Consider the following 13178-nt stretch of genomic DNA (forward strand, 5'->3'; position numbering starts at 1 on the left):
CCAGATGGTAGAGTTCTCCCTTATATAGTCTTTCAAATTAGGGTTGCTTACAATCAAAGCTAAGATAACTTAGTAACAAAGCAATTGATACTCACCGTTAGATGAACTCCTGATTTTAGATTCAAGCTAAGTATGTTTAGAAAATAATCAATCAATCTCCACCGTTAGATGGTATTAGCTTGATGCACACAAATGAAATATACTTTTATTTAGATATGGATGAACCGTACCTAAACGTGTATAACCGTTGGCTCAATAATAGTTAACCGAAGTTAGCCACATGAACACTTGTAGTTTAGCCATATTCATCTAACACTTCTAGATCAAATATGATGATCAATCAATCATCATAGCTAATCAATTGAATCTAAATGTGCTTTAAGAGAGTTGTTCAAATGTTCACTATCTCACAAAAATATTCATGAATAGTTTGTAGTTGTACAAAGTACTTATACAAAAACCAATTCATGAACATAATACCATGATTTACAAACAAGTTCGCATACCTTATTTCATTAAAGTTTCAGGGACTTTAGTTCATCGGTGTGCGAGTTTTATTCAGAGTGAGAGGTGGGATCGAGTTTGTAGGTTGTTTGATTTTAAATTGGGTACGTGGTAGGTAACAGAAAAGCCTTTGTTAGTTGGCTTGAATCAGCCAAGGTCCCACCGTACCATCAATTTGATAAGCAATCTTTGTAGCATCCAGAGTTCTCGCATTCATCTCAGTGTCAATGATTGCAAACTCGGTATGATGTGTTTTTCCACGAAATAAACCGTTGGATCGTCCTCGACCGCACACAAAAACAATAACTGTTGACAAACAGTCAATGGTTCAGACACACTTTATGTCGAGACAAGCCAACGCAGATGAGCTGAAGCCGACTAGATTTGAGCCAACAGTTGCCCTGCTGCAAAAACAGAGGGAAAACAAAAGTAACCCTGGTTGAAACTTGAAAGTGGCTAGATTAAAGTTATAGGCGCAGTTCATTGTTGTCCGTTCCTTCCCTCTGAGTGAGTGGGACTGATGAGAGAGAATGAGTGAGTGAAGGAATCAAAAAGCTTTTTGGTCTGAAAAGAAAAAACAAGCATAGAGAATGTATTAGACGTGTATAGCTTCCACACTTGGAGTGTGCGGCAACAACACACACCACCGGCACATAAAACCTAGTCTTAGTCAGTTGCTACATATATGACGTATTTAGTTGTAAAGTCCTAGTCTTTTGTTGTAACCTAGTCTTCCATTCCTAGTCTTCTGTTGTAAATTGTCCTGTATATTCGTTCATGTAGTTCAGATTCAATTGAATCATTCTTATGTAAACAGTATAAATACTCAATGAAATAGAATGAAGTATATACAATTGTGAGATTCTTAAATTCAGATCTTTAGAATCTTTGATGGTATCGTTGATCCATCGGTATCCTAGGACCTAGTTGTTTTTTTTTCTTTTTTTTAGTTTTTTTTTCACCTTCCGCATCCTATTTCTCTGATTTCTCATCTCCATTGAAAAATCATCTCACAATGGTTGAATCAGTTTCTCAAACACCACCTGAAAGTCCCAATCACCAAACCACAGAAATCCCATTCACTTCAAACTCAGGAAACCCTAGAACTTTGGACCCATACGTAATTCATCCCAGCGACAACCCAGCTACTGTGTTGTTCTCTCCGTTGTTACAAGGTGATAATTACGGATCATGGGTAAGAGGTATCACCAAGGCTCTCAATGCTAAGGGAAAACTTGGATTTGTGGATGGCTCCCTTCCTCCTCCCACTGATGAACTGACTTATCAGTGTTGGAAACGTTGTGACGATTTGGTGTGCAGTTGGCTGCTTAATTCATGCCAACCAGATATCAGGGCAAGCTGTTTATATGCTCCTTCCTCTCACGCAATCTGGAAGGATCTACAGGTGAGATTCTGCATATCTAATGCTCCTATCTTATTTCGTTTAAAATCTGCTATTGCTGCGATTCGACAAGAGTCGATGTTTGTGTCTCTGTACTATACCAAAATCAAAACCTTGTGGGATCAATATGATTCCCTTGTCGCTGTCACGGAGGTGTGCATCTGTGGAGCTGGAAAGTCGCTGCTTGAGAGATTGGAACGTGACAGAGCCATGGAATTCCTTCAAGGTTTGCACGACAAGTTTTCAAACCTCAGAAGTCAGATCCTTTTAATGGATCCATTTCCAACAGCACTCCGTATTTTCAATATGGTGCAGCAGGAGGAGGAACAACAACATATCACCTCGAGTCCTCTTCCTAACATCGAGTCGGCTGCTCTCAACACGAATCGCTTTGCTGCACCGTCTTCTGCTAATCGATCTGCAAGTCACAACAAAAGGCCAAGACCTCATTGTGATTTTTGTAACCGCCATGGACATGTCAGGGATCGCTGCTATCGTCTTCACGGTTTCCCATCTTCCTCTACATCACAGCCGGTTGCTGCCAATACTATCGCTGCTCCTTCCGAATCACATTACCAATCAGCCTGCTTCCCTTTTTTTCAGCTGAGCAGTATTCTCGCTTGTTAGCGCTCATCAATACGTCTGCAGATACTCCAATTGAGCCACGGGTCAATTTTGCTGGTAAGTTACTTAATTCTTTTGCTTTGAACCTTGGTTTGTTGATAGTGGTGCTACTCATCACATTTGTAATTCTTTGTCTTATTTCACTTCATATTCTCCTGTTACATCTTTGATTCAAATGCAACTTCCTGATGGTACTCTATCCACTGTCAAACACATTGGTGAAGTGGTTTTTCACCTACTTTGAAACTGTCTAATGTTCACCATATCCCAAATTTTAAATTTAATCTCTTATCTGTCAGTCAACTCACTCGTTCTCTGAATTGTGTAGTTGTTCTTACTCACGATTCCTTCATGTTTCAGGACCTGCTCACGACCAAAGTGATTGGTCAGGGTAAGCTTACAGCAGGTTTATATCAATTACGAGCTGCTACATGTCCATCGGCACCCCCTACAGTTCTTTTTAACAATAAAACAGCCTTCGACATATGGCATTGTCGACTTGGGCATCCTAGCTTAGATCGGTTTCGTTATTTATGTAATTCGTATGACTATATTCAGTCAAATTTTTCCCATTCATGTGATGTATGCCCATTGGCTAAGCAGACTCGGTTGTCTTTTAATAAAAATCGTATTTCTTCTTCTCGTTGTTTTGAACTTATTCACTGTGACATATGGGGACCATTTTCCACCCCTTCTTTGACTGGTGCACAATATTTTCTCACCATTGTAGATGATTTTTCTAGGTGTACTTGGGTATATCTTATGCATACCAAGAGTGAAACTTGCAAATTTCTCAAGTTTTTTGCTCGTCATGTTGTGACTCAGTATTCTAAGCAACTTAACATCATCTCTACAGGTACTTCACTACCTTTTTTACCTATCTTACAGCGTATTCAATCCGATAATGGCACTGAATTTTTATCTCGAGAATTTCAGGCATGGATTCATGAAAATGGTATTCATCATCAGCGCAGTTGTATCTACACTCCACAACAAAATGGAGTAGTTGAAAGGAAACATCGTCATCTCTTAACTGTTGCTAGGGCTCTTCGTTTCTAGGCAAATCTACCTATCACATACTGGGGTGAGTGCATTTTAACAGCAACCTATCTCATTAATAAAATGCCAACTCCAGTACTTTCTAAAAAGTCTCCTCACGAAGTCTTGTTAGGTACGAAACCTGACTATCGTTCTCTTCGTATTTTTGGTTGTCTTTGTTATGCGCGCAATACTAAGATTACTAATAAATTTGATCCACGAGCTACACCGGGAATATTTCTTGGTTACCCATATAATCACAAGGGTTATATTATACTAGACCTTTCCACTAAATCCACGTTTGTGTCTCGTGATGTTATCTTTCATGAGCATCTCTTTCCTTTTAAGGATGCCCAGGTTACCACTACTGATGTTTTTACTCCTGTTGTTCAGGAAGAATTTTTTTATGATGCTTCAGATTCTGGTTCAGAATTACAACAGCCATATCCTAATCCATCTACCTCATTGGACTGTTCTCCTCAACCTTCTTCTCAGCATACCCACACTACGTCACTGCCATCTGCAGTTGCCTCGTCATCCAGCGCTGCTTCTCCGACATCTTCTCTACCAAGTGTGACCACTGCTGAAGTTCTACCAGTAGCTTCGGTTCCTGTTACTAGACCTGATGTGCCTTTACGTCGCTCAGCCAGAGAGCATAATCGGCCTTCCCATTTGAAGGACTATATATGTTCAGTTAAAGAGTGTAAGTCTACAACTCCTTATCCTCTTGCTAATTATATTGCTTTTGATCAATTTACTCCACAACATCGTGCTTTCATTTCATCTGTTCTTACCAATGATGAACCACGAAATTTTACTGAAGCCATTAAAATTCCAGTTTGGCGTGATGCCATATTCAACGAACATACGGCTCTAGAAAACAATGATACTTTTACTCCTACTACTCTTCCACCTGGAAATACTGCTATTGGTTGCAAATGGGTTTTTAAGAATAAATATCGCCCAGATGGCACGATTGAACGTCGTAAAGCACGTCTTGTTGCTAAAGGTTATACGCAACAAGAAGGTATTGATTATCATGACACTTTTGCTCCGGTAGCTAAATTGGTCACTGTTCGTGTTCTTTTATCTATTGCGGCTATTTATAATTGGCCTCTTCATCAACTGGATGTTAATAATGCTTTTTTACAGGGTGATCTTCTTGAAGATATTTATATGAAAATTCCTCCTGGTTTTCAGAAAAAGGGTGATCATCGTGTCTACAAATTAAATAAATCTTTATATGGCCTTAAGCAGGCCTCTCGCCAATGTTTCTCCAAGTTTTCTACAGCTTTACTCAATGAAGGTTTCACACAATCTCGTGCTGACGACTCTCTTTTTACATTTCATTCTGGATCAGTATCTATTTACGTTTTAGTTTATGTTGATGATATTATTATCACAGGTAATAGTGACTCTGCAATTCAGAACCTAAAACATAAACTTGAGTCTCAATTCTCTCTCAAGAACCTTGGTCGTTTGCAATATTTCTTGGGGATTGAAGTATCGCGCTCTCCCAAAGGTATTTTTCTTTGTCAACGAAAGTATATTCTTGATATTGTTAATGATTCTGGACTTTTAGGAGCTAAGATTGCTCCATCTCCCATGGAACAACATTTAAAATTGCTTCCAACTTCTGGGGATCTCCTGCCTGACCCTAGTATCTATCGTCGTCTAATTGGTCGTCTCCTTTATCTTCAGGTGACACGTCCTGACATTACTTATTCTGTTAATTATCTAAGTCAATTCATGCAGCAACCATGCTCTGGTCATTTAGATGCGGCTCATCGTGTCGTTCGTTACCTTAAAGGTACGGTTAGTCATGGCATCTTCTTATCTGCCTCAAGCTCTTTGTCACTTTCGGGATATACCGACTCTGATTGGGCAGGCTGTCCAACCACTCGTCGATCCACGACGGGTTATTTCACCATGCTTGGAGATAGTCCTATTTCTTGGAAGTCTAAGAAACAACCCACAATATCTCTATCTTCTGCTGAAGCAGAATATCGTGCTCTTGTGCGCCTTACTTCCGAACTGCAATGGTTGCATTATCTTTTCAGTGATCTTCGCATTACTATTCAACAACCCATTCCAATTTATTGCGATAATCAGGCTGCTATTCATATTTCTGAAAATCCAGTTTTTCACGAAAGAACTAAACACATTGAAATAGATTGTTATTTCGTTCGTGAAAAACTCCTTTCTGGTCTTATCAAACCTACTCATCTGTCATCAGCATTGCAACTAGCTGATCTTTTCACGAAACCACTAGGAGTGCATCATTTTAACCGACTTGCTAGCAAGTTGGGTCTTTGTTCAGATAATCCTCAACCTCCAACTTGAGGGGGGGTATTAGACGTGTATAGCTTCCACACTTGGAGTGTGCGGCAACAGCACACACCACCGGCACATAAAACCTAGTCTTAGTCAGTTGCTACATATATGACGTATTTGGTTGTAAAGTCCTAGTCTTTTGTTGTAACCTAGTCTTCCATTCCTAGTCTTCTGTTGTAAATTGTCCTGTATATTTGTTCATGTAGTTCAGATTCAATTGAATCATTCTCATGTAAACAATATAAATACTCAATGAAATAGAACGAAGTATATACAATTGTGAGACTCTTAAATTCAGATCTTTAGAATCTTTGAGAATGCCACTGTTTGCGTGAAAGTTCAGTCCTTCTCCAGAACCCAAGTGAAAAGGTTGTGTTCATTAAAAATCGCTCTTTCTCATGTTTGTTTGCTTTCCCAAACAGTACTCACAATGGTGTCCGGGTAAGCTCTCTCAAGTTCACTCTTTTTTTCAGTCATCATCCTTAGTATATATGATGTTTGTTTGTTATAGGTAACTTTTTCTTTTAGAACACATGTGTCGATCTGTTGATTACTAAAAACAAGTAGTACTTGATAGAAAGTGGTTTTTATTTATTACAAAAAATGAAACTTCTTGAGTTTGGGTGAATGTTCTTTCTATGTTTGCTTTTCATTTATTTTTTTCGAAAGTGTCTTAATTTCTTTATTTTTTGTTATTATTAGCACTGCTTAAATTTGACACTTGGGGGTTTTCTTCATTAAATTGTGCTGATCAGATGGATTTAAAAGTAGTAGCAAGTCTTTTGTATTTTGGTATATTTATGTCATTTAATTTGTGGTCTACTTCGGTTGTACAGTGTTAGTTAAACTTTTCTTGATCTTCATATGTTGATTACATTTTCATTTTGATTCTTCTATACAGGAGGAATCGAGACTTGGGTTTTCTTTTTTCAGCTTGAATTAGTAAAAGGGTTAAAATTTAAGGATTTCAGTTTGGTTTAGCTGCTAATTAATATTCGAGATTCTATATACCATGGCTTCTTGTGGAAGGATCTAAAGAGGTTTTTATCAAATTTTCATCATATTTTTCATTTGCATGTGTTGTATATTAATTAGTCATACAACTCTTGAATTTTTCATGTTTATGTCTTTCAACTGTAATTTGTTGTGGTTAGAAAAGCTTTGATCTTTTGATTGTTGATGTAGGAAAGATCATGAATGATCAAGGATCTTGAGAAGCTCTTTCTGGTTGCTACAACCAAGATCACTGGTAATTGCAGCACTTCATAAATTTTTTGAATTCTTATCTAAATGAAACTTAGAAATTCATTGTCTTTCTTCTGCTTTCTTATCTATTCTTTTGTTTTGGTAGGGCTTGATTGTATGAATTGGTGGAAAGAAGAAATCATTTGAATAAACTTTCCTGTTTTTGGTGCTTTTCATACATTATTCATAATGGTTTCAAGGTCTTATTCCAACCTTTTGGACCTTGCATCGGGGGATACTTCAACATTCGGCCGTGTTGGAAAGAGGCTTCCTAGAGTCATGACTGTGGCAGGGATAATCTCTGAACTGGATGATGATAATTGCAATAGTGTTAGTTCAGATGTTCCGTCCTCAATCTCTCAGGAACGAATGATCATAGTTGGAAACCAACTTCCTCTATGCGCCCGTCGAAGATCCGATGGTGGGGGTTGGAATTTCAGCTGGGACGAGGTCTTTTACAGCTCAAAGATGGTCTAGGAGAAGATGTTGAAGTGATCTATGTAGGTTGCTTACGAGAGGAAATCGATCCGAGTGAACAAGATGATGTTGCTCAAACCTTGCTTGAGACCTTTAAATGTGTTCCCGCATTTCTTCCACCTGACCTATTCACTAGATTCTACCATGGTTTTTGCAAGCAGCACTTGTGGCCTTTGTTTCACTACATGCTTCCTCTCTCACCCGATCTTGGTGGCCGGTTTGATCGTTCTCTCTGGCAAGCTTATGTGTCTGTCAACAAGATATTTGCGGATAAAGTAATGGAAGTAATCAACCCTGACGACGATTTTGTGTGGGTTCATGATTACCATTTAATGGTGCTACCAACCTTTTTGAGAAAGAGGTTTAATAGGGTGAAGCTTGGGTTTTTCTTTCATAGTCCGTTCCCATCATCTGAAATCTACAGGACACTTCCTGTTCGGGATGAGCTTCTTCGAGCCCTACTAAATTCTGATCTAATTGGTTTCCACACTTTTGATTATGCCAGGCACTTCCTTTCATGCTGTAGTAGAATGCTTGGCCTAGCTTATCAGTCTAAACGAGGTTACATAGAGCTTGAGTACTATGGTCGAACAGTCAGTATTAAAATTCTCCCTGTAGGAATTCACATGGGTCAGCTTCGGTCGGTGATGAATCTTCCGGAGACTGAATCACGAGTTGCTGAGCTAATGGATACATTTAAAGGTCAAACTGTGTTGCTGGGAGTTGATGATATGGACATTTTTAAAGGGATCAGCTTGAAATTGCTCGCAACGGAACAACTGCTCATGCAACACCCTCACTGGAGGGGAAAGGTTGTGTTGGTTCAAATAGCAAACCCAGCAAGAGGAAGAGGGCGAGATGTCCAAGAGGTTCAAAGTGAGACTTACTCAACTGCAGAGAGGATAAATGCGAAGTTTGGGAGACCTGGTTATAAACCAGTGATTTTGATTGATACCCCACTTCCGTTTTATGAGAGGATTTCTTATTACATGATTGCTGAATGCTGTCTTGTTACAGCAGTGAGGGATGGTATGAATCTCATACCTTATGAATATATTATATGCCGACATGGAAATGAGAAACTAGATGTCGCATTGCAAGTAAACCCATCCACTCTGAAGAAGAGTATGTTGGTGGTGTCAGAGTTCATTGGATGTTCTCCATCACTGAGCGGAGCGATCCGTGTTAATCCATGGAACATTGATGCTGTGGCTGAAGCTATGGATTCTGCCTTGGGGGTCCCTGAGTCTGAGAAACAGTTACGTCACGAAAAACACTACAGATATGTAAGCACACACGACGTGGGGTATTGGGCACATAGTTTCTTACAGGATCTAGAGAGAGCATGCAGGGATCATTTGAGGAGAAGATGTTGGGGAATTGGGTTTGGTTTAGGATTTAGAGTTATCGCACTTGACCCGAACTTCAGGAAGCTTTCAGTTGAGAATATAGTTTCTGCATATAAAAGAACAAAAAACCGAGCTATTCTGTTAGACTATGATGGTACTATGATGCCACAGACATCCATCAATAAAACTCCGAATCCCGAGGCAATTGGTTTCTTGAACAGTTTGTGCAGGGACCCGAAGAATGTTGTCTTCCTTGTTAGTGGGAGAGATAAGACAACTCTGACTGAGTGGTTTTCATCTTGTGAGAAGCTTGGTATCGCAGCTGAACATGGTTACTTGGCAAGGTATACACGCAATTTTCTTATCTGCTTAAAAAGTAAAAAAGTGGACTGTTTGTCTTTTGTTCTTGTATTGCATGCAGTAACCTCGTTTCTCGTTTTATGGTACTTTACTCAGCAATCAGATATTCTGTGTGTGTCCAGACCACCCACTTTTAGTTTGCGAAATTTGTAGTTTTGTATGCTTATGTCAAAAACTTGTTGTTTCTCCTCCCACTCCAGGCTAAACCAAGACGAGGATTGGGAAACTTGTGTGAATGTGGCGGACTTTGACTGGAAACAGACTGCAGAGCCCGTGATGAAGTTGTACACTGAAACAACTGATGGTTCTACTATAGAGACCAAAGAGAGTGCACTTGTTTGGCACTACCAGTATGCAGATCCAGATTTTGGGTCATGCCAGGCTAAGGAGCTACTTGATCACCTAGAAAGTGTTCTTGCGAACGAGCCAGTCTCTGTCAAGAGTGGCCAACATATTGTCGAAGTTAAACCTCAGGTATGCCCTAACCTTGGAACTAATTGGTGAGTGTTCTGCTTTATATCTTAAAAACTCTAAATTCCCTTTTTGCTCAGGGTGTCAGCAAGGGTCTGGTAGCAGAACGTCTCCTATCAACAATGCAACGAAAGGGCATGCTACCCGACTTTGTTCTTTGCATTGGTGACGATCGATCAGATGAGGACATGTTTGAAGTCATAACAAGTGCGGTGGAAGGCCCGTCTCTCTCCCCTGTAGCGGAAGTTTTTGCTTGCACGGTTGGCCAAAAACCGAGCAAAGCAAAGTACTACTTGGAAGACACTACAGAAATAGTCCGAATGTTACAAGGACTTGCTACAGCTTCAGATCAGGCCGCAAGGAGCTCATCTCAACTTTCTCACTGCTGATAAAAACAAACCAAAAAGTGTGTCTGGGGACATTTATCCTACTGTTTTTGATTTATTTGCGTATTTCTTCTGATTTAAACTGATTACTATTTTTCTCTTTATACGTGTATTTTGGTGTGGGATTGTAGTCGACCTTGTGTGCCTAATGGTTATGGTGAGAATGCACGCGACAACACTTGGGTCAAGTGGGTTTCGATTCAGAAGCTTTGTTGTTGAAGAATAGTTCTAGTCCACTGGTCATTTATGTTGTTGCTGAAGAGATATATGTTACTGATTTGAGTTACGGAAATAGTGTGCAATATGTGTATTTTTCTTGAGAATAGTAAATCCTTTTATTCATAATCAACTATATTCTGCAGTGTTACTTAAAAATTCAGTAGAGTTCTGATATAAAGTGACTAGTTTACTTGAGGTTAGGTATCTCTACTGAAGCTGCTACACATCTCTACACCTTGTGTGTCACAGATCTGAGCCCTTGGTCCGAAAGTGCGGTGGGACTTGAGTTGAATGTCATGGACCAATACGGTGAAGACACATAGGTAAGGTATAAATATATTACGTGTAAAAAAGCCACAGACAGATAGCATTTTTGTAGCTATTTATCTGAGTGCGAATTCGTGCACATTTCTTAAAGAGTGTATATTTCACATTTCAACCTGTATCCTTGATTTAATTTAGGAAGTTATGTAATGAGGGCCGTGATTCTAAACATGAAGGGTAATAGGGCAATCAGTTAAATAATCCAATCAGTTAAATAATCAACCAATCAGAAAAATATGTGAAATATACACTCGTTAGAGGAGTGTGAACAAATTTGGACTCCTATTTATCTACTTTTTTTTTTCACACCAAAAAAATACCCTGCTTATGTGTCCTCACCGTGCGGATCTGATGTCTCAGATATTCTAGATACTTTAGCTAAGGTTAGTTACCTCCAATTATCTTTCTTGCTTCGTCCAAGATCCCTTTCCTTGCAATCTGACTGATGCTCATCTCTCATTAATAAAAAATTTGAATACCCGTCAAGGCATTCTCTCTTGCCCATGTTAAAAATTTAGGGTATATAATAAGAAACAATTAGACTTGAGGTGTGTAGAGAAGCTATTTTTAAACGTTATTTGCTCCCACTCGATTAGAATTATTGCATGTCAGGATATAACAAGTCTTCATGTGATTGGCAATCAACAGTATCAAGAAATCACCCTTGAACTCTATCTATAACAACACCGTAATCAGAGAAGAAATTACTATTGTTGTTGTCTTGTATACTTGGATTCTTTTATAGATCCCGAAGAGTTATGTCTCATGGTAACATGAATGAAATACATCCATATATATATGTGTTGAACAGTCGAACCTTTTAACTTGAAAAGTCAAGTTAAATCAGATTGTAACTAACTTAATTCTCTCCTCTTAGGTTAAACCAAAATCAGTTACACAAACCAACTTGGGTTATATCTCTTGAACGTATCTATTCATAGATAACTAAAATATATTTAATCTATATATTAAATATTCGAGGATATTCAATAATCTCCCACTAGATTAAATACAAGTATGTTAATAGTTTAAACGAGTAATGTGATGTCTTTCTGCATACATGATAGTATCACTAAGATTAAACTTTTATTTAGTGTATATGTCTCAAAATAATGTCGAAGTTAATGATGATCTTGGCTTTAGACCACCTACTCCTTGTGACGCAACCAGAAACACCATACCCATAGAATAATGAGTTTGATTGTCGCTTAACTATATTATGGCCTTATGCTTACTTGATACATGTGTATCTTCCAATCTCCTCGGGAACTAGTGACCCTCAAGATGGATTGAGGATAAAATTGTAAGTTAGGAGGGATTACTGACTTAAGGCAGTATTCCTATAGAAGGAAAATAATTTTGTAGGAGGTTTGGGAACCAAACCAAAGTAAGGAAGTATGCCAAGATAAGGAATTACTTCCTAGACAAGGTAATATTCCTAGAAAGGGAAATATTCCTTGGAAAATGAATTATTCCTAGATAAGGAAATAGATTCCTAGAAGGTTTGGGAAACCGTTAAAGTTATAAATAAAGGTGTTTAGCTCATAGCTAAGATATCTAGATAGTGTGGTTTTGTGATACAGACATACCTAGAGAGGGAGGTTTGTGAGACAAATCACCTTGGGAGAAGTTTGTGAGGCAATTAATTATTATAAAAGCAAACTTAGCAAATAGTTTAAGGTTATTTACCTAGAGAGATTATGAGCGTAACAAAGAGATAATTGTAATAGTTTTCTTGTTCATAATCTAGAGAAGATATATTTATTCGGATCTGGTTTCTAGTGTGTTCTTTTTTCTAGTTTGTCTATTATTATTCTGAATTCCGTCTCTATAAAAATAGTCACCAAGGTACAGAGATCAATATGTATCATTAACTCGTTTCCTGAGCAATCCCAAGAGAAACCTCATTTTTATGATAAGCGGCACCACTTCTGTGTTCACAAAAGTGAAATCCTTCCAGTTTTATGTCATTTTGAAAACTTATTCACCAAGAACTGGACTTCATTATGACTAGTAATCAGCCTCTACTGATAACGGTAGAAGACATTTCAATAGAACCTCCATATATTACTACTCTCAGGAACACACAAATTATTAATTTATAGGGGTTATTAGTATATGGAGGTTGATAAATGTATGTTTTACAAGTCGAGACTATGATTTTGTATCAATATGTAAATGTTATTAATATATGGAGGTTCTACTATAATACTAATTTGCACTGTTGGGATTCAAAATTTTAAGTATTGTTAGAGCATAGCTCGGTTGAACTCACCAAGCGTTGGTATGTCAAGTTTGGTTGTCATATTTTAGTGTGTCAAAACTCACCTAAAGTCGCTTGATTGTAAACTAGAGTCAACTTCGTTTAGGTTAGACTATAAAGTCTAGGAATGTTGATACATACAAGTATTACTCTGAAGACCTGAAGAATGTGAAGAACAAGCG

General features: G+C 38.3%; 1 pseudogene; it reads left to right on the forward strand.

The window, feature by feature from the left end:
• Positions 1-6633: 6633 nt before the first annotated feature.
• LOC113301990 lies at positions 6634-10482 on the forward strand (annotated as a pseudogene).
• Positions 10483-13178: the final 2696 nt, after the last annotated feature.

The sequence above is a fragment of the Papaver somniferum genome, chromosome 8 (assembly GCF_003573695.1).
Source record: "Papaver somniferum cultivar HN1 chromosome 8, ASM357369v1, whole genome shotgun sequence".
Lineage (NCBI taxonomy): Eukaryota > Viridiplantae > Streptophyta > Magnoliopsida > Ranunculales > Papaveraceae > Papaver > Papaver somniferum.